Source organism: Oncorhynchus mykiss, chromosome 3, assembly GCF_013265735.2.
Source record: "Oncorhynchus mykiss isolate Arlee chromosome 3, USDA_OmykA_1.1, whole genome shotgun sequence".
In the NCBI taxonomy this organism is placed as follows: domain Eukaryota; kingdom Metazoa; phylum Chordata; class Actinopteri; order Salmoniformes; family Salmonidae; genus Oncorhynchus; species Oncorhynchus mykiss.
In genome coordinates this window covers 53288981-53312295 of record NC_048567.1, presented here as the reverse complement: position 1 = coordinate 53312295, position 23315 = coordinate 53288981, and the positions used below count along the sequence as shown (strand labels likewise).

The 23315-nt window shown below is 40.3% G+C and overlaps 1 protein-coding gene across 1 annotated transcript in view; it reads right to left on the bottom strand.

Moving 5' to 3' along the window:
* Positions 1-21012, bottom strand: part of LOC110520190 (ly6/PLAUR domain-containing protein 6B) — a 48109-nt gene extending 27097 nt beyond the window's left edge. The window contains exon 1 of the mRNA XM_021597339.2: positions 20864-21012. The gene's annotated coding sequence lies outside the window, so the exon portion shown is untranslated. The remainder of the gene's footprint in view (positions 1-20863) is intronic.
* Positions 21013-23315: the final 2303 nt, after the last annotated feature.

Here is a 23315-nt window from a genome sequence, read left to right as displayed (position 1 = left end):
TATTTTGATGTGGGGCGCCGCCCTCAAACAATCGCATGGCATATTTTCGCTGTAATAGCTACTGTAAATCGGACAGCACAGTTAGATTAACAAGAATTTAAGCTTTCAGCCGATTTAAGACACTTATATGTACCTAAATGTTTAAAATCCATAATATTTCTGAATATTTATTTGAATTGCTTCCAGCTTCACTGGAAGTTGTCCCGCTAGCGGGACACCGATCCTTGTAAGAGGCAATTTATTATAATTTTTTTACTATTTTAATTGAAAACAGACACAGTAAGGTACCTTATTGTTGCCCAGAAATGATTTGATATTGAGATCAAAACGGCTGCATTAGACCTTTTAAGACACTTAATAGACCAGTAAGACTGGATTTTAATAAGATATGCAGATATTTTCACAATACACATGACTGAAGACTCAATATAATAGTGCATGACTTCTTAGAATGAAGTGTCTGCTTTAATTTGACTTTCATAAAACTGTGGAAGTTAATCAACTGATCATATTTGTCTTCTGGTTTATTTGATCAATCATGAAGCTACCTGTGGTTGGATGAACTGATAGGGTAATGACTGTTTATGGTGTCTGTATCAGTTAAGGAGAGACGAACAAGAGGTTTGTGGTGCGGTGAAATTCTCTTCAGACCATCTACATCAAGGTGACACCAAAAGAAAAACAGAGAGAGAAAGAATGAGAAAAAAATATTCTTCTGACAGCATTAAACTGAAATGTTTCAGCCATTGTCTGTATACTGTTACACTCTACCAGTTTGGAAAGCCCTGGGCCAATACAAATGACAGATTTATAGCTTTGTTTTTTGGCAGTCGGGTATTGGACTCTAGAGTAGGCAATGTTGTTAAAGGTAGAGAAGTAGAAAGAGGGCGAGTCGCTTCATGAGAGGGACTGTATGTAAGTGGACACACCCGTCACTAGTGTCAGCATGGCTTGTTGTATGACAATACTCAGTGACACCTTGAGGGTTGTGGGTACCTGAGTGGACATGGAATGCAATGAGAGTCCCTATTTTTTAGCTGCAGTTGATTGTGGGGAAGGAGAAAGTCATGGATTTTGGAGGTGTAATAGGGTAGGATGTTGGTGGGGCAAGGATGCCCTGTGGTGTAACAAGCTGCTGAATCATGGAAGGTTTTGTCTTTTGTTTTTGGCATGCAGCTCTATTGCCTCAGTTATTCTGAACACAATCTAAAACGTACAAGATGGTGCCGGAGGGGATGGCTGCCGTCTTATCGGCTCTTAACCAACCATGCTATTTTGTTTGTTTTTTCGCGTTGCTCATAACTTGTTTTGTACATAATGTTGCTGCTACTGTCTCTTATGACCGAATAGAGCTTCTGGACATCAGAACTGGGATTACTCACCTCAAATTGGACGAGGAGTTCTTCAATAAGTCAGATGCAGGAGATATACTACAGACGCCCGACCAGGCCCAGATTCCTGTGATCCGCTGGAAAAGGAAACTTATGTTTCGCGGAAAGAGATCTGAATGCCTTGTGAGGATCAGGCGACGAGTGCATAATTTGCCCTTGCCTTCCTAACGTTCAATCGCTGGAAAATAAATGGGACGAAGTGAAAGCACGTATATCCTACCAACGGGACATTAAAAACTGTAATATCTTATGTTTCACTGAGTTGTGGATGAACAACAACATTAAGAACATACAGTTGGCGGGTTATAGACTCCATCGGCAGGATAGAACAACAGCCTAGTAAAACACGGGGCTGGGGCCTATGCATATTTGTAAACAATAGCTGGTGCACAATATCGAAGGAAGTCTCAAGGTTTTGCTCGCCTGAGGTAGAGTATCTAATGATAAGCTGTAGACCACACTATCGACCTAGAGAGTTTATCTGTATTTTTAGTAGCTGTCTACATACCACCACAGACCGAGGCTGGCACTAAAACCGCACTCAATGAGCTGTATCCCACCATAAGCAAACAAGAAAACACTCATCCAGAGGTGGTGCTCCTAGTGGCCGGGCACTTTAATGCCTGCATTCAGTTTTACCTAATTTATATTAGCATGTTAAATGTGCAACCAGAGAGAAAAAAATTCTAGACCACCTTTACTCCACACAGAGAGGTGTACAAAGCTCTCCCTTGCCCTCCATTTTGTAAATATGAACATAACTCTATCCTCCTGATTCCTGCTTTACAAGAAACAAATTCAAGCAAGAAGAACCAAAAAAGTGGTCAGATGAAGCAGATGCTAAACTACAGGACTGTTTTGCTAGCACAGACAGGAATATGTTCCGGGATTCTTCCGATGGCATTGAGGAGTACACCACATCAGTACATAATTACCTCAATGACCTCGACACCGGTGCCCCCACACATTGACACATTGACTCTGTACCAGTAGCCCCTGTATATAACCCTGCTATTGTTATTTACTGCTTCTCTTTAATTATTTGTTCTTATTATCTCATCCTTTTTTTATAGGTATTTTCTTAAAACTGCATTGTTGGTTAAGGGCTTGTAAGTAAGCATTTCACTGTTATATTCGGTGCATATGACAAATACGATTTGATTTGATTACAACATTGGGGGGAGTATTGTGTGTAAAGCAGGGTGTTCTATGAGCCATTCCCACAATCTCAGCCACACAGAAACAGCTGGCCATGTCGACCTCACCGTGGGCAGGTGAGCAAACAGCCCTGAGTGGTTGAGTGGTGCTGGCTGCATCAGGCCCGCATGGCAGGCAGAAAGAGAACTTCCCTCAGCATCCTACTGGCACGAGAAGACATCGTGCACAGAGAGAAACCATCACTAAGAAGTGCTGCCCACAGGAATGCGCTGGCTATTAGAAGCCCCCATTAGGAAGTAGAGAGAGGGGCTCGGGTTACTGTGTGTGTGGCTGGAGCGCACCAGGGCCCACTGAGCCTGTCGCGACAACTCAAAGGGATGCCACAGGACTCATCTTCAATAAAACTCCCACTGGAGGTCATTTTATACTTCAGAGGGCTCAGGAAAAATGTGCTCTCACTCACTGTCTCTGTGCATGTTTTGTTTCGCTGTATCACTTAAGTGGAAGGCATTCCAATAATGCAATAGCTATAACAGTTAGGATACAATCACAAACAAGTACAAACATGTTGCAGAATGCACAGGAGGAAAACAGAGATGAGAAGAAGAGTGAGGAACATCAACGAAGAGCATACGAACAGAACTACCTGCGATATCCTGATAAAATCTTCAATCAGAGTGTCTCTGTCTTCTGTTACATAAAAAGAAAAGGAGAAGTGGTGAGAAAAGTACCCCCACTGTTCTCCAAACAAGTAGGTTCGGTCACTGTCTGCTCTAAACAAAACCAAGTTCCCGCTTCCTTTGGAGTGTGGTTTAAGCATCTCCCCATCTTTGTTCTTTGTTCTCTGTTCTCGTCCTCTCCCACGCACATGCTTTACTATGTAGATCCAACACAGGAAGTGACTAAGGGGCTGGTCAGTTCTCTGTCACAAACCCCTCAGGCCTAAGGCCCTATAAAACCCAAGGGGCCTTTTCTTCAGGCTTTACTGCTCTTTTGTGTGCATGGGTCATTCTCCCGCTTGTTTGACAATATCAGGCAGTCAGAGCCCAGGCAGACACACTGGTTGTAAACCACTCAGGCTGTCGACAACCCTCTGATCAACACCAGAGCTTCGAGAAGGCCATCGAGAGGTGTCTCCTGCTGTGGATGGTCTAGCATGTCTAGACTGGAGATTGAACTCCCTTTAGTAGGCCTATATAGCCTGGGCTGAACGCTTTGGAAAATGACTATGTGTGAGGACCAACTTGCAGAGGGATTGGGTGCCTTTAAAAGCAAGTCACAAAATTGAATGAAGAATACCTGATCATTATGGAAATCACTGTTCTAACAAACAAAAAAATCTGCATTTTCCTCATTTGCCAGTTGCTTGTACTATAAAGTTGAACAGTCAGATGAGTCTGCACTCAGAAGGTGAAACTATGTTAGTTCACATGACTGGTGCCATTTCAGTAATGACTTGAAGACAGGGGATTATAGTAAACAAAGCCAGTGAAGTGTGACAAAGGACCTATCTAGAGAATAGCTGGAAGCAAAACAAACATCTAGCCTCAAAGGCTGCTCAGAAATGTATATTATGTCTGTGGTCGGTCAAAATGCCTTTAGGAAAAACGTTAACTTCATCTCTCCTTTTTCACTTTTTCTCTCTAAATCAGATTATGTTAGACAAGATCTCATCTACACAGCTTTCTCTGAGGGCTTTGAAGTTATAATACAGGACCTAAACCAATCCAGGTGGATGGAGTTTACTATGTTTTCACTGCCTGGTAATGGCCATATAAAAGCTAACCTAAGTGTTCTGCATGGGACCCAGCGTTACACGCAGCATTACACAACCATCTGATTAGAGTCAACCATTAGCTAGGAGATAACTGTCACACCCTGATCTGTTTCACCTGTCTTGTGCTTGTCTCCACCCCCCTCCAGGTGTTGCCCATTTTCCCCATTATCCCGTGCATTTATACCGGTGTTTTCTGTTTGTTGGTTGCCAGTTTGTCTTGTCTCATCAAGCCTACCAGCGTGTTTTTTTCCCGTACGCCTGTTCTCGCTAGTCCCTGTTTTCTAGTCCCTCCGGTTTTGACCTTTCTGCATGCCCTGACCCTGCCTGCTGTTCTGTACCTTTCTGACACTGCCCTGGATTACTGACCTCTGCCTGCCTGCCGTTCTGTACCTTACTGACTTTGCACTGGATTACTGACCCATTTTGTTAGTTCGAATCACAGATGTTTATTGTCTGCATCTGGGTCTTATCCTGAGTCCTGATAATAACTGTATTCATTTATCTATTGTAGAGTGATGTTCATCAGTTTTCAAATATAGTATGACATGTGTAATAAAAGATGCAGAAAACTTCTCAACATTGCCTTTGATTACGAAGGCTGATACTAAAACTACTAGGGTTGCCCCGACAAAAAAACAATTGTTTGGTCAATTTTTAAACGTGTATTTTTTCATATATAGACACCCTGATCTGTTTCACCTGTCCTTCCAGGTGTCGCTTATTTTCCCTGGTGTATTTATCCCTGTCTCTCTGTGCCAGTTCATCTTGTATGTTCAAGTCAACTGGTGTGTGTTTTCCCGTACTCCTACTTTTCTATTCTCTTCTACTAGTCCTCCCGCTTTTGACCTTTACCTGTTTTCTGGACTCCATTCCCACCTGCCTGACCATTCTGCCTGCCCTGACCTCGAGCCTGCCATACAGTACCTCTGGATCTCTGAACTGGTTTTGACCTTTGGCCTGTCCATGACCATTCGCTTGCCTACCCCTTTAGGATTGTTAAACATCTTGGACTCTAACCATCTGCCACCTGTGTCTGCATCTGAGTCTAGCCTTGTGCCCTTATTCCCAGTGTTTAAAAAAAAAACAATATGCACTGAGCTTGTCTGATGCTTTAAGCACACAGTTTGATGAAATAATTAAGACACACAAATGACTCGAGGGATCCAGGGAGAAGGGTAACCAGAAGAAAATAAACCTGTCCCTGACCCTCCTGCTGGCCACAGATTCTGCCATTAAGCTCTTGATGTTGTTGGTAATAGGCTACACCAGGGGTCGGCAACCTTTTTTATGTGAAGTGCCAAGTTACAATGTATCTTACCATTTCTACCAATCTGCGTGCTAGTCAAGATTTTCATATGCACATTTTCGTGGAACAGTTATTTAAATTATAATAACATATTTTTGTTCTATTGCCAATTAGGTAGAAAATAGCCTACATAAAGCCATCAAATAAAAACATTGCAGGTAAAAAAATATATATCCCGATAAAAATATCCTATACATAAACAAAAAAAATGTAAATGTTAAGTTTATTTAACTAGGCAAGTCTGTTAAGAACAAATTCTTATTTACAATGACGGCCTTCCCCGGCCAAACCCGGATGATGCTGGGTCAATTGTGTGCCGCACTATGGGACTCCCAATCACGGCCGGATGTGATACAGCCTGGATTCAAACCAGGGACTGTTGTGACTTCTCTTGCACTGAGATGCAGTGCCTTAGACACTATAGGGATACACATGGAGGTTTGTTCATGTTCTTCAATCACATTTATCTCTCTACTCTGCCTGTCTGTAATGAACTTGACTAATTCTATTAACTAGCAACTAGGTCAGGCCCACAGCTCTTGCTAGAAAACTTGCAACATTGTATCAACTATTCTGGGCCATCAGAGTTTCCCATGCCAGTGAGTTCCAGACAGACACAGCTGTATTTGAGCAAGGGATAAGAAGTAATTAGGTATTTTATGACGTTTCCACTGGATCAGAGCATTACATTTTTTCCAGAGGGTTGGTGGTTATCGAAAGGGAGATAGCTGGAATGATTTCTTTTTAAATACAGTGCAAATACAATGTATTCAGACCCCTTGATTTTTCCCAGATTTTGTTACGTTACAGCCTTTTCTAAAATGTATTTAAAAAAAAAAAAATATATATATATATATATATATATATATATATATATATATATCAATCTACACACAATATCCCATAACGACAAAGACAAAACAGTTTTTACTTTTGTTTTTGCAAATGTATAATTTTTTTTTTTTTACCTTATTTCCATTAGTACTCAGACCCGTTGCAATGAGACTTCGAAATTGAGCTCAATTGATCATCCTTGAGATGTTTCTACAACTTGGGAGTCCAACTGTGGTAAATTCAATTGATTGGACATGATTTAGAAAGGCACACACCTGTCTATATTAGGTACCACAATTGACAGTGCATATCAGATCAAAAACCAAGCCATGAGGTCCAAGGAATTGTCCGTAGAGCGCCGAGACAGGATTGTGACAAGGCACAGATCTGGGGAAGGGTACCAAAATATGTCTACAGGTCCCCAAGAGCCAGATCCTGGACTTTAACATCTCTGGAGAAACCTGAAAATAGCTGTGCAGCGACAATATCTATCCAACCTGACAGAGCTTGAAAGAATCTGTAGAGAAGAATGCGAGAAACACCCCAAATACAGGTGTGCCAAGCTTGTCGTGTCATAACCCAGAACACTCGAGGCAATCAGAAATACTATCAGACATCCCCAAATATATACACGTGTGCGCAGGCCAGGTAGCCTAGGCATACTTCTATGCATAATCAGGTGTGTATCCTTACTCAACATTGACAGGAGCACTCCAAACAAAATACAATTAATAAATTGACAAAACTCATAAATGGAATTAAATAAACCAAAACTTGTTTCTCACAAATGTACCATAGGTTGTGAGCTCTGCAAACAAGTGTCCACTCCAACAATGAGAACGGTAAATGTAATAATGACTGTAATAATAATATATTGAATGCATTAAAGCTGCAATATATAACTTTTTGGGTGACCCAACCAAATGCACATAGAAATGTAAGTTATAGATATGGCATTCTCATTAAGTCCAAGTCTAAGAAGCGGGAGATCTGTTCTATGTGCGCAGCGCTATTTTTATGCTTCTTAAGTTCAGTTTTTGCTTCTTTTACTGTCAGTTTTTGTACACCAGATTCAAACAGCTGAAAGTACAATATTTTTTGGTTATGGAAAATATATTTCACAGCTGTTTAGATTGTACAAGGATTCTCTACTATATACTTGCTTGTTTGGTCACAAACCGAAAATAGGCGATTCGAATTTTAGCAGGTGCATTGAGCACCTTTAACAGAAACTACCGAAACCAAACAAACATTATTGATTAGAAATGATTAACGGGAAATGTACTACTGGTGATATATATAATGGTCAATTGATAGACACTAACAATCAAAGGGCAAACAATTCACACAATGAGTTAAAAAAAACAATGAATGCACACACATTTACAGGAGAGAGCATTCTGGAGAGAGACACGCTTTGTGCATCTAAGCCATTCCGCAATGGAATAGGCCACTGAGACAGGCACGAATCAGACAGGTGTCTCGTGTGCCACATTTTATTGTTTTGCAACTGCTTGACCAAACAAACCACAGTCAACCAACAGCCTATCGACCAAACAATCGAGCAGTCGACTAAATGGGGTCAACCCTAAATCTATGTAGGCTATACAATATATGCATGCTATATTTCTTGTACTGTACAGTTTCCTGTAGAAAGACTTCTATGTAGGTATTTTGCAAAGCACCTCTGGCCTACATGCACTGCATTGTTTTACACTGACAACAAAAAAATGACATCAGTCAAGTGAATAGGCTGGGGGAATCACTGTGGTACAACATTTGTGCATAAATGGATTATTGGCGTGCCAAAGACATCCCTCTCATTGAAAACACAGCCCCAGGGGGGAACAGTGGTATAGTGTCAAACCAACACTTAAAATTGCCTTGCCTTCCCCCTAGCCATTTCAGGTGGGTGTACAGTGATATAGTGGAGGAGAGGTGATGTATTGAGGTAATACTGTGGTGAGGTTAATGTGTGGTTGTTATCTGATCTCGTCTTGTCGTGCCTCAGTGAGAGGCGAGGGGTGGAGCGGAGGAAAGGAACCTGATTGTTTGACCCTTGGGTATAGGTTTGTTTTTCTGTGTGCAGAATCTGGGGTCATTTTGATTCTGAATGACTCTACAGAAAAAGAGAGGGAAAGAAAACACCCTTCTACTGTAATTGACTCATTCCAGTTGCATCATGTCAAGATGATGTCATGTTCGACATATTGGCCACATTTTAGGGCTGGGAATTGCCAGGGACCTCGCGATATTTGATATACGATATGTATTGTGATTCTCAAGATTATATATGTATTGCAATCAGGGGTTGGAAATTAAGCTCTGAAAAGTTTCAACCCCCAAAAAGTTTAGGGTTTACTGAACTTCAGAGAGTTGCTTTAACGTTGGACCAAAACCACCTAGCTAGCTACCAAGCTTGTGCGTGCAGAGCGGCACCAGAATTAAAATAAAAGACACATTTACCTTTTAGTCGATAATAAATCCAATGTGAAATGTGATAACTATAGTATCCTTAACTAGCGTTGAATAAAAGTTTATCCATTGTTCTCTAATTAAAAATCTCTCTCCCTAATTTCGGAATCACGCTTGTAAACGTCAGTAGGTTACAGCACACTATGCTTCAAAGGGAGGGGCAGGTATCCTATACACACACACACACAAAGATTTTCAGCTAGCAGGCACACTGAAACATTTCTGAGTGAGGGCTTTCCATAGGCGCTTTGTTGCGTTTTTAGTGGGACTGGAAAAAAATGCCCGGAATGTAAAATAACGTTATTAACCGGTTCCCATGCTTTTAAAATAACGGTTCTGTTCCGGAACAGTATAGAACACTTTCGTTCCTGGTTTTGATCCTGTTCCTATAAAAATGTCATTCTATTCCAGTTTTTGGTTCTGTTTTCTGTTCTGTTCCCCAATCCCTGATTGCAATTTGATATGCGATTTGATGTTCCAAACATATTGCTTTCTATATGTCTGCTGCAGAAAGACAAGAGAGCATGAGAAAATTTGTTTTGATCAGTCAATGGCAATAAAAGTGCTGAAAACATTGCTCACGATTTACAAATATGATGGAGAACAAGCTATAAGATGAAAAATACAGGAAAACTGGCACAGGTACTGTCGACTAGTGTTAGCTAATGCTACCTAACAAAAACATTTTGAATAAGAATTAGAAAATCGATACGTGGGGTCAAAGTATTGATATAATATCGTCCAAAATAATATTAGATTGTAAGTGTATCGAATTTTCCCCCACCCATCACTACCAAATGTGGCTGATAGGTTGTGCTGCTATAAGTGCAGAAGATTATATCTTGGAATTATGATATGGTACCGATAATATGTGTATCTTTCAAAGACATTCTAAAAAGGGATATTGATGACATAAATGCAACATTACTAGTGTCCATTTCTCCATTTTGAGAAAAATCCAACCAGGAAGTGGGAAATCTGACGTTTGTAGTTTTTCAAAGCTTGGCCTACTGAATACACAGTGTCTATGGAGTCAAGTTGCACTTCCTACAGCTTCCACTAGATGTCAACCGTCTTTAGAAACTGGTTTGAGGATTCTACTATAAAGGAGGGGCTCATGAGATCTGTTTGAGTCAGTGGTCTTGCAGAGTGTTTCAGGCTCGTGACGCGCGCTGCCGACTGAGTTAGCTCTCGTTCCAGTGCATTTCTTCAGACATAGGAATTCTCCGGTTGGAACATTATTGATGTTTTATGTTAAAAACATCCTAAAGATTGATTACATACATCGTTTGACTTGTTTCTACGACCTGTAACGGAACTTTCTGAGTTTTTGTCTGGACGAAGTGCTCGCGCCTCATGAAGATGGATTACTGGGTTGAACACGCTAACAACAAGTGGCTATTTGGACATAAATGATGGACTTTATGGAACAAATCAGTCATTTATTGTCGAACTGGGATTCCTGGGAGTGCCACCTGATGAGGATCATCAAAGGTAAGTCAATATTTATAGTGTTATTTCTAACTGCTGGACTCCAAAATGGCGGATATTTCTCTGGCTGGATTGGGCTCTGAGCGCCGTTCTCAGATTATGCTTTTTCCGTAAAGTTTAAAAAAAATCTGACACAGTGGTTGCATTAAGGAGAAGTCTATCTTTAATTCTGTGAATAACAATTGTATCTTTTATCAATGTTTATTTTGAGTATTTCTGCAAAATCACCGGATGTTTTGGAATCAAAACATTATTGCACATAACGTGCCAATGTAAACTGAGATTTTTGGATATAAATATACACATTATCGAACAAAACATACATGTATTGTGTAACATGATGTCCTATGACTGTCATCTGATGAAGATCATCAAAGGTTAGTGATTAATTGTATCTATATTTCTGCTTTTTGCGACTCCTATCTTTGGCTGGAAAAATGGCTGTGGTTTGTTTTACTTGGCGGTGAAAGCACATGGCTGTGTGCTTTCGCTGTAAAGCATTTTTAAAATCGGACATGATGGGAAGATTAACAAGAAGTTCATCTTTCATTTGCTGTATTGGACTTGTTAATGTGTGAAAGTTACATATTTAAAATAAATATTTTGAATTTTGCGCGCTGCCTTTTCAGCGGAATGTTGTCAAGGGGTTCCGTAGCACCAATGTTCCTAACCATAAACATCAATGCCTTTCTTAAAATCAATACACAAGTATATGTTTTTAAACCTGCATATTTAGTTAAAATAAATTAATGTTAGCAGGCAATATTAACAAGGGAAATTGTTAGCAGAGTGTAAACAGTGTCAGGGTATATGCAGCAGTTTGGACCGTCTGGCTCGTTGCGACTGTGTGAAGACCATTTCTTCCTAACAAAGACCGTAATTAATTTGCCCAAACTTTACATAAGTATGACATAACATTGAAGGTTGTGCAATGTAACAGCAATATTTAGACTTAGGGTTGCCACCCGTTCGATAAAATGCGGAACGGTTCTGTATTTCACTGAAAGAAGAAACGTTTTGTAATGACCTAAGGCTCGTATTTCTGTGAGTTTATTATATTGTAATTAAGTCTATGATTTGATATTTGATAGAGCAGTCTGACTAAGCGGTAGTAGGCAGCAGCAGGCTCGTAAGCATTCATTCAAACTTTACTGCGTTTGCCAGCAGCTCTTAGCAATGTTTGAAGCACAGCACTGTATATGACTTCAAGCCTATCAACTCCTGAGATTAGGCTGGCAACACTAAAGTGCCTATTAGAACATCCAATAGTCAAAGGTTTATGAAATACAAATGGCATGGAGAGAAATAGTCAACGCGTCATAATTCCTATAATAACTACAACCTAAAACTACTTAACTGGGAATATTGAAGAACTGGGAATATTGAACCACCAGCTTTCATATGTTCTGAGCAATGTACTTAAATATTAGCTTTTTACATGGCACATTTTGCACTTTAACTTTCTTCTCCAACACTGTGTTTTTGCATTACTTAAACCAAATTGAGCATGTTTCATTATTTATGAGACTAAATAGATGTTTATTTATGTATAATAAGTTCAAATAAAAGTGTTAATTGTTCATTCAGTATTGTTGTAATTGTCATTATTACAAATATATATATATATATATATATATATATATATATATATATATATATATATATATATATATATATATATATATATATATATATATATATATATATATAAAAATCGGCTGATAAATCAGTATCACATTTTATTTGTCACATGCGTTAAGTTAAGTTAAGAAAATATTTACTAAATAAACTAAAGGAAAAAATTAAATAAAAATGAACAATAAAATGACATAACAATAATGAGGCTATATACAGGGGGTACCGGTACCGAGTCAATGTGCGGGGGTACAGGTTAGTCGAGGTAACTTGTACATGTAGGTAGGGGTAAAGTGACTATGCATAGATAATAAACAATAGAAGCAGTGTAAAAACAAAGGGGGGAGGTCAATGTTAATAGTCCTGGTGGCCCATTTGATTAATTGTTCAGCAGTCTTACAGCTTGGGGGTAGAAGCTGTAAAGGAGCCTTTTGGACCTAGACTAGGCACTTCGGTACCGCTTGTGGTGCGATAGCAGAGAGAACAGCCTATGACTTGGGTGACTTGAGTCTTTGACCATTTTGGGGCCTTCCTCTGACACCGCATAGTATATAGGTCGGATGCTGAGCAATTGCAAAATCAGGTTAATATAGCTATTTTTTAAATGAGAAAGTTACTGAAGTGATTTAACACTGTAGACTCTGACCATAATGTCCTACAGTATGGAAAAGACTGAATGTAATATTGAGATTTTATGCTGTCTGCCCATGGTAGACAGCAAATTTTCCGGCCTCCCTTAAGTCAGTGCTTCAGTCCCCTGGAGAACCATCCCTCCTGGTCATTACATGGGTGTGAGTTTTAGGGTCAGTTTAATTGACCGTCAGATTATGCCCCTCTGCATCCCCTTACCCCACCCCCTGCCACTCCCACCCTGCTCCCCAGGTTCCAGCCCGCTAGGCCTAGAAAAGGGAGTCTCCAAAACAAGGACTGTCTTTGTATCACCCCACTCTGCCAGGAAATCGAAACCGCTTTCACCGCGGATGCCGCAGAAAGGGGTGGACATGGGCCCAGAAAACCACCTGAGCGGTCTCAGGTATCGTCTGTAAAGCACTCTGCAGGTGAAGCCAACAAGTACAAATGGGTGAGCGCTACTGAGGCATCAGTTGAGAAACCATTTGGGGATGTGTTTGATCTGAAAAGACATCAAATCCCTTAAACAGAAGAAATTCAGGCAAGGAACTAATGCCTCTTCACCATTGGGGTTGGCTACACAAAATGCCAAATGTTTGCTAAATAAAGTAGCCAAATTCTTGCCTGACAGCTGTCAAGAAGGCAGTATGCTGTTGACTCTCCAGAAGTGATCCACTAGGGGTAATATATGCGACATGTGGACACTTGCTTGTCGAACGTCTCATTCCAAAATCATGGCCATTAATATGGAGTTGGTCCCCCCCTTTGCTGCTATAACAGCCTCCACTCTTCTGGGAAGGCTTTCCACTAGATGTTGGAACATTTCTGCGGGGACTTGCTTCCATTCAGCCACAAGAGCATTAGTGAGTTTGGAAACTGATGTTGGGTGATTAAGCCTGACTCGCAATCGGCATTCCAATTCATCCCAAAGGTGTTCGATGGGGTTAAGGTCAGGGCTCTGTGCAGGCCAGTCAAGTTCTTCCACACCGATCTCGACAAACCATTTCTGTATGGACCTCGCTTTCTACACAGGGGCATTGTCATGCTGAAACAAGTAAGGACCTTCCCCCAAACTGTTACCACAAAGTTGGAAGAACATAAGATTTCCCTTCACGGGAACTAAGGGACCTAGCCCGAACCAGGAAAGACAGCCCCAGACCATTATTTCTCATCCACCAAACTTTACAGTTGGCACTATGCATTGGGGCAGTTATCGTTCTCCTGGCATCCGCCAAACCCAGATTTGTCTGTCGGACTGCCAGATGGTGAAGCGTGATTCATCACTCCAGAGAACGTGAATGGTGATCTTAGGCTTGTGTGTGGCTGCTCCGCCATTGAAACCCATTTCATGAAGCTCCCGACGAACAGTTTGTGTACTGACGTTGTTTCCAGAGTCAGTTTGGAATTTTGTAATGGGTGTTGCAACCAAGGACAGATGATTTTTATGCGCTACACTCTTTAGAACCCTCTGTGAGCTTGTGTGGTCTACCACTTTCCACAATAACACGTTTCCACAATAACAGCACTTACAGTTTACCGGGGCAGCTATAGCAGGGCAGAAATTTGACAAACTAACTTGTTGGAAAGGTGGCATCCTATGATGGTGAGCTCACTAAGGCCATTCTACTGCCAATGTTTGTCTATTGGAGATTGTATGGCTGTGTACTCGATTTTATACACCTGTCAGCAACGGGTATGGCTGACAGGGATGTCGACATACTTTTGTATATATAATGTACCTGTAGCCCCACAAGTGGTAGGTAATAACACACTATCTTTAACAACTTCAACACAAGAACTGAGCGCTATTGTGAGATTGAGAAAGAATAGTGAGACTAATGCGTATTTGTGCTGTGTCAGACCGTTATTGACAGAGGTATCTCAGAGTGGAGATATGTCTATTGTGTCTTGACAGTTAGATCTGACTGTGATTTACAGGATCAGGCTTATTCATCTTAGATTTCAATTGGTTTCAAATGGTCTACTACTCCACCCACCTAGTGTGTTATACAGTTTACGTTCAACCAGCTACCTATGAAGCTCTGCAGGAATGTGTGAAACTCAGCACATAGTTATAGCCTGTCTAAGCCAGTTGACCCCATGAACTGTTAACTGGCAAACATAAAAAACTGTAAAAATCCAGGGTTTAAGAGTTTAAAATTATTTTTAAAAACATGACAAAGCCGAATTATATTAGGCTTAAGCTTTGCTTATATAGGTAGCATAAAAGGTCCTCAGGAGGACAAAGCAGTCTTTCAAACATCAGATACTGAGTCTCAATGAAAAAGGTGAGCCTGGAATTGCAGGTGTTTTCCAATAGAAGGCACTTTATTCATGGACAAAAGGCTTCTTGTAGCTGGGGGAGGACGCAGGTAGAGCTGGGAAATACAGTTTGACAGTGAAACAATTCGGTTTTATAGCTTTTCAATGTGCCACCTCTAACTTGCTCTGAACTGGGTCACTACGTGCCTACTTCTCCTGTCTTCTCTCATCGGTTTTAGGGGCACTGGCGGAAACAGGCCAAAATGTAATTAAAGTGTAGATTAAACATAAAATCCTTTGTCAAACTCGACAGTCACACCAAAATATAAACATTTCATGTGCAGTGACTCACTCAGTACCATGAGGAACTATACAATTGGATGGAGTCACTTTCACTTTTTTTGTTGTTGTGAAACCTGGTTTAATAGGCTGTATAATTGGACCATTCAACTTGGCGATTATCTTCATTAAAGCTTTGAGGGCTTCTCCTTAACGGTCGAGGGTCTTCGATCGTTTTAATTAACGAGACACAATTCCTTCCCCGAACCTACAGTGGAATCAATAGAACCAGAGCAGGCCAGAACAGGCCAGTTAGTCTGCCTGTGCCTTTGTCGACCTTGCTCCTTGGAGATCTAATCTGTAGAGATGATGAGAGATTGGGTCCTATCCCGGAGTTCTCTTGTCAGGTTAAGATTAAATTAAACTCCTTTAGCTGTCCCACCTGGGCCTTGGGCCAAGGTAATTGAATAGAGATGCCTGGAAGTTTTATCCAGCGAGGTTGAATATAGTAATCCCTTCTTCTCCCATGGTTTCAGATATGTCACCTGAGTGCAGAGCCGGTGGTGCAGCCTGCCTGAACATTCTATGGGGCAGTGCCAGTTTCTGTTTATTAAGACATGTCCCATGGCAGAGATTAAATCACACAATGCCCTGCGTAAGGCTCTCCCTTAACTCAGCAGTCCAAAAAGGAACCATTGCTTTAACCATTCATCTTTGGCCTGGGCAAATCCCTTTCTGGTCACAGGTGCCAACATTAAGATCAGCATGTTCGTAACTCTTCATTTGGGACAGGGTTAGAAATGAAGACTTGGGTGTTCTGTTTATGGCAATGAGGTCTGTCCACACCACATGTGTGATTCACCACCTCGGAGACTAACTAGAGAGCGCCTACCACTTCGAAAAGGAAATAAATCCATGACAGAGTTGATTAAGTATTCAGAAGTCAGTACTGCAAGAACACAGAGATGTGAAAATTGTACCTTAATGAAATGCTCTTGTTTACAGACAAATCTCTCCCACCACTCTTTCTGCCTCACCCTACCTAGTTTAAATGTTGATTCAAGATAACCTTATGAATTCCAAGTTATCCTCAGGTAGGACACAATGGCAATCTGCCAATGTTCATAAGCAACTCTTATCAGTCACTGTGGCAACCTGTTTGTCTTTGGGTCATACATAACCTCTGGACCTGGGACATCAACCCCCATCATCCATCCTAAAATCATGAAAATAACACGGGGAAAGGGCAGGTGCCTCAGACCAGGCCTTATTAGTGCAGGTACCATCCCTTGTGGTTCTGGGTCATAGGTTTTCACCTGCCCCTTCAATCAGAAGACTAGCCTCCAAGGAACAACTGACACTCCCCTTTTTCAATCATGGGGCATTCCATGGGCATTATTTATTTTGACACCATGTGTTGGAAAACAACCAGTCCAATGAAAATAATGGGGAAATATTGTACATGATCTCATGCATTTAATTCAACTGGGAATTTCTCAAGACTCCACAGCAAGGCAGATTTCTTGAGGTAACTCTGTTTAAGTATGGGGGGGGAAGCCTGAGTAGGTGACGTCCATCAATCTCTCCTTACACACAATGATAGCCTGTCCTCATCTTGTCAATGACATAAACCGGTAGGGAGGCTGCATGACATAATGACATGGCGCTCAGATGACACGTGATGGAGGTGTACTATAGCCTGAAGGTTGACTTTTTTTATATGTCTATATTAAGACCCTATACCTCAAAGTCATTGCATTCACAACATATGGAGTCTTCCCGTATAATAATCATATGACATTCATGTAATGCTATGTTCTCACTTAGCTCCTGTTGGAATTTTTCACTAAGGTTAAATCCTAGCTGCAGGGGAGTTTATCTAAACGCCTTCTGAACAAAACCGTTTCCATCTTGTCATCCAATTATATAATATGTAGCTTTTTTATTAGTGCTTATAACAGTAGGTTTGTTGCAGTGGTTTATTTGGAGGGTGATGAAAAACTGAGAAAACAATGAGAACTGAGAAGACTCATTTTTCCCTCTCCACCTTTCTTCTTGCCATCTACCTGGTCGTCTTACCCCACCACCATCCATCCCTCTCTCACTCTGTCTATCCATCTGTCTCCTTCCCTCTCTCCTCTCTTTTCATGGGGGGGAAAGTGGCTGCTGAATCAAAGCAGGCCAGTGAACAAGGCCCCCTCTTTTCAGCAGAGTGATAAAAAGTTAATTGGTAGTGTGTGACCAGTCTCAGATTCCTGTGTAATTGCCTCGAGTTGGGTCGGCCTTGATGAAGTCAGTTATACGACACAGAGGGAGAAAAACACCAAAAAGCAACTTAAAACCTTGGCCAGTATCCAAATGATTTAATGAAGAACCTTCTGCAACAAACTGGCAACTAACAAAAGGAACACATGTGCTTGGAGCCACATTTAGTTACTGTTGATAACAGGCACATTTAGTTACTGTTGATAACAGGCACATTTAGTTACTGTTGATAACAGGCACATTTAGTTGATTCTATTGTACATCACACATATATATATGTATATATATATATATATATATATATATATATATATATATATATATATATATATATATTATTTTTTAAGTTGGATGGATGTAATATTTCGGTATCTTTCTTTGAAACCAGGAATTGAACTTATTTACTGTTTTTCTGAAAAGACAAAAAAAAAAGTATACTTTCAAGATTGAGATCAGGACTCAGAATGTGGCAAAAGATGGTGTCATATGGTAAAAAACGTTATTACCCATGCTTAATATCAGATGGGTCCTTATCAGATATGTTCTGACTGAGTCGTAATCCAATAATAAAAAACACAACTTGTGCTATCTATCCACAGCAATAGCAGTAGTATGTCTTCACAAGTGCTTCTCCTTGACTATAAACACACTGACCCAAAAGTCTGTGAGCTAGATCTTACTGCCAAGGACCGGCGCCCAATAAATTAAACGATAGTCAAACTTTAAACATTGTGCAGCAGCACTGTTTGAGCAATACCAGAGCTCAGGGTTGCAACACTTATCTCTGTGTTGCAGCAGTAGGCTACATGATATCAGTGATTATTTATGTTTTAACCAACTATTGCGATTTGACTTGCGATATAGATCAAAACACTTGTGTGAACTGGAACCATAGAAATAGAATGATTTATATTAAGAAACAAAGTGGGGAAAAAACAGCATTGTTCTTGTTTGGTACAATCTGTAGACTGCATTTTAACAGAACAGGCTGAAAACTGACAAGACGGAGTTAACTACAGATGTTACACAAGGCTGAGTTGCATTTCAAAATATTGCATGTGATATGGATCTCTTGCTATATGGATAATGCACAGGTCAATATTGCGATTTTGATGTGAATTAGATGAATTGTGCAGCCCTACTACCCAGGTAACCCAAGTTCATCCTTTTATTTAGAAACTCTATTATATCTTACTGGAGAGGGCCCTTGATGAAACCAGTCAAACAGACACATATGGATGGATTCTTCTCTGCCTTTTCCACTCTAAGGCCATCATCAGCCGAGGCCCTCCTCAAGAACAGGGCACCACTTCAAACAGCTCATCACCCAATTCCCCTGTGATCTCCCACTGTCCTGACAGCAGACTGACAGACAAACACACAGACAGACATGATAAGAAGGGGGAGGAGGGCTCGGTTTCACTCTTGACTACCCTGGAAAATGACTGATGGCAGGAGACAGAGGGAAGAGGGACACAACTGATAGAGGGGCTGACAAGTTTGAGATGGGTAGAGAAAGAGAAAAAAATTAAGAAAATGGAAGACGGCCACAGTGGAAGAAATGGGGCTGCTGGGTGCATTGATAAAGGAAGAGAGAAAGATAACAGGATGACAAGGACAGAGAGAAAGAGAGAAGCCTAACATAATCCTGCATAGGTTGCAGTATCAAGTTGGCGCATTGCTAGAATGAGAGATGTAGCTTAAATTAGGGCTAGTCTGGAAGAATTGGGATTTAAAGGCATAATACAAATGCCAGCACCATGCCCCCCTACTTTTCCCACACACCGAGCACCAGACTTGTACAAGTATGGAGCCTTGACTTGAAGATAGGCAGTCTGTTTTTAACTTGTTTTGGTTGTGCACTGGTGGACTAGTGGCAGCAGTTGGTGTGTATGGGACCACGCTGAGAACCACCTGTCCTGACAAAGTCAACCAAAAGTAAGTACCCTCTGGTTAGTGATGCTTTATGGGTAGCTTAGATTTCATTCAAAATGATGTCCTTGTTATCATATTTCAAATATTTTGTGTGTTTAATGACAATGACGTAACCTACATTTTCACCTTTATTTAACCAGGAAGGCAAGTTGAGAACAAGTTCTCATTTACAATTGCGACCTGGCCAAGATAAAGCAAAGCAGTTCGACACATACAACAACACAGAGTTACACATGGAGTAAAACAAACATATAGTCAATAATACAGTAGAAAAATAAGTCTATATACGATGTGAGCAAATGAGGTGAGTTAAGGGGGGAAAAGGCAAAAAAAAGGCCATGGTGGCGAAGTAAATACAATATAGCAAGTAAAACACTGGAATGGTAGATTTGCAGTGGAAGAATGTGCAAAGTAGAAATACGAATAATGAGATGCAAAGGAGCAAAATAAATAAATAAATACAGTAGGGGAAGAGGTAGTTGCTTGGACTAAATTATAGATGTAAATAATTAGATATAAATAGAAACTGGGGACTGGGAAACTGCCAATGGCAATACATTTCTGTTGGTTGTGCATTTCTTTTTCCTGGAAGCTGTGTGGCCCTGGCTAGGCCCTGAGTGACAGATTGAGACAGAGGTCAGCAGTGGATCCCTGGGCCGGCAGGACACACACAAACAGGCTAGCCTTATGTGGCACTGCAACTGTCATAGCTGAACATTAATGGAGAGAGAGGGAGGGCTATAAGTGGCTGGGTGTGTGGTTTCCTGACCACTACAAAAACAAACAAAAAAAGATTCAATTGTAGGCTCAGCTACTGTACTCAAAACATTATGGGGCTAAATGCATATCGTTTTACATAATTCTGGATCATACTTAGTGATGAAATCTCTAAGTTGAATGATCAAATGATCTGTGTTGTGGTTTGGACCACAGTTACGGGCAGTGAGTGACACAACATAAACATTTCTGTTCCTCAGTTACCAGTACCCCATAGTTAAGAGTACACAGTACAGACACTTAGATGTCCATTGTTTCTCCTATGGCTCAACCATTGGAAACTATTGGGCATGAGTGTTCCGCACACATTTTGAATGGACCAATACAATGGCCTTTGTTCGATGGTTAAACATGTCACCAACAGCTGTCTGCTGAATGGACAACAGTTCACGACAATGGACTACTACGTTGCCATCGATAACAAGATTTGCGCCGATAGAAGCAGAAAAAAATAAACCCCACCATTTACCACTACTATGAATATTTCCATATTCGATGAATGATTATTATTACGTTTTCGGCAATACTTACAATAATGGCTAGATGTAACCTATGAATTAGGCTATGCAAAAATCTGTAGCCTACACTATCAATCACTTATTGCGCCTTCCTCCATTGCAAAACCGTGTAACCGTGCAATTGACTTACCTATGGCAATGTTTGGTCAGTTTCTTTCTGGATTTAGTTGAAAATGGTGAGGTAGTTATCTTTTTCGTCGCCTAAAACTTCGGTGTATGACCCATGTTGCCTCGTCTCGGAGTGGTTGACAGGGCAGCAGACGCAGCGGGACCCGGGAAGAGGCGGGGAAGCCAACCGGAGGGCGGGGTTGAAGGGCAGGTGAAGTTTCCCTCTCGAGGAGAAGTGGATATGGGAATCTTGCGTGGGCACCCCCGCACACCCCCACACAAATTGTTCATCATAGCTGTTTAAAAAATGACATAATTTCCCAGAAGAAAAACAACAACATATTGATCTAGATTATTTTCATATTTTTATTGTGTTTGAAACAAAGTGTTCAGTCTATGGATCCAAGATTATAATGTAGGCCTATTTAAATAAGTAAAGGGAAAGAAATAGGCTATTATGTTGGCTAACACCAGACTTGTTCAGTTTTATCTGTCTTTATTTTAATGAATCTTGACATCTGAAATTGCTATCTTACACCATGCAGTCATCATCAACAGCACTATTTTGTCCGAACAGAACAGTGTGGTAGCCTATTAGGTACAGGACAGAGATACATCTTGTGGTGAACATATGGCGTATGATGAGACAAATGGCTAAATATGATTTATGTCAAGAGTTTCTCTTTAACTTATGAAAACCGTTGTCTGAACAACATTGTCTCTTGTCCCATAAACCTCATTGATAGTTGACTCACAAGCGCTTTCTTTGCAAATGTTTCAGACTAAGAGTTACTAACGGTGACCAAAGACACTTCAGAAGCAAGAGCGACAGATGGAGAGAAGAGAAAGAGAGAGAGCGAGAGAGAAGCGATAAGATAAATTACATTTAAAACAGGAAATGACATTCAGCTCAGGAATTTTACAGACGCCAACAGTCATCCTTCAGTCATCATGATAATACCTTAAGGAGGGGTCATTCATATGCGTAAGTAAATGAATGCATGACTTTCAACAGGAAACCAGTATGAGAGGTGAACGAATGCAAGACCCTGTTCCAAGACACCTTAATAGAACACATTTCACAACAGCATAACTCATTATTCACTGTGTATTTAGACATTATAATAAAAAAAACATTGAATCTTTATCTTTAACTCTGCATTGTTGGAAAATGACCCGTAAGTAAGCATTTCACTGTTAGTCTACACTTGTTGTTTACGAACCATGTGAAATGTGACTTAATTTTTTTCCTTACCTCATACGAAGTTGAGAAAAAACACTTATTTAGACTTTGTGAACTAGAATGAAAGAGGCAGTCGAAAAGCACTTGATTTGATATACGACAGAGAGCAGATATATACAAAAACATTAGTCTGAATATCCTTTAGCACCATGAATACAGGTGGACCACAAGTAGACAAGTGACATGTAGGAAATACTCAAGATCCCAGACCAATGACAACCTTATATAATTTGTAAACCATTCTGATTGTGTTACTTCTTTAGAGTGGAGAGAGTAAATCCAGAAAGACCAAACATGAAATCCCTGATAAACCCTAGAACTCAAACACTTCAGTTCCGACGAGCCCATACACTGCCAGATCTACTGATGGGCTGATCAGCATCATTGCAGTGGGGAAACAACCAATCACACATCTCATCATCTCTTCAACTTCAGATTACCACAGGTATTCAACCCTCTTTTTCTCCACCTTCATTTATAAAAGATAATTGACGATACACCTTCTTTTAAAATAACAACCTGGCATGTGAGACATTCAGTCTAAAGCAGCAAAAAACGAAACCCAGCAAAGGAAGGAAATACGGTATAATAACCATGTTAGGCATTACAAAATACCTATATATCTTTTAGGTCTAATTCCTCACATTTCTTGGAAATGTTCATAAACTGTACGATCCGTCAGTTTTGGCTTCATAGCACCTCATTAATGTATTTCGATTTGGTCTGCATGTAACACAAATGAAAAGACTCAATGCCCCGAAACCAAGAATATAGAAAATACTTGCAGGAAATTCAAAGTTCCGTCTCAACAATCTGCTCCAATGCTGTCTTAAAAGGTTGTTACTGTGGCTTGGGATACATACTCTGATTTAGAAATGTTTACAATAAGAAAGTTGATCTGTATCTTAACAATATGCATCTCAAGCAGAGTAGATTAGTAAAGTATGACCATAGCATCTTCACGTGACTTCAGTAGTGTGTGATATTGTCAAAGCACATGTTCAAATAACTAACATCAATGTTGCATAAATAAAATGTGTAAAATAAATAGCAGATATCTTCATCAAAGTTGCGCAAATAATAATCATTAAATCAACTAAATTCAGTACAAAACAGAGTGCTACTTTCAAAACCACTACTTTTAAAGGTGATCTTAAACATTCATAAAAAAAAACACTATGTGGGTTCTAAAACACACTAGAATACTAACTGTGTCTCCATACGTTCATCC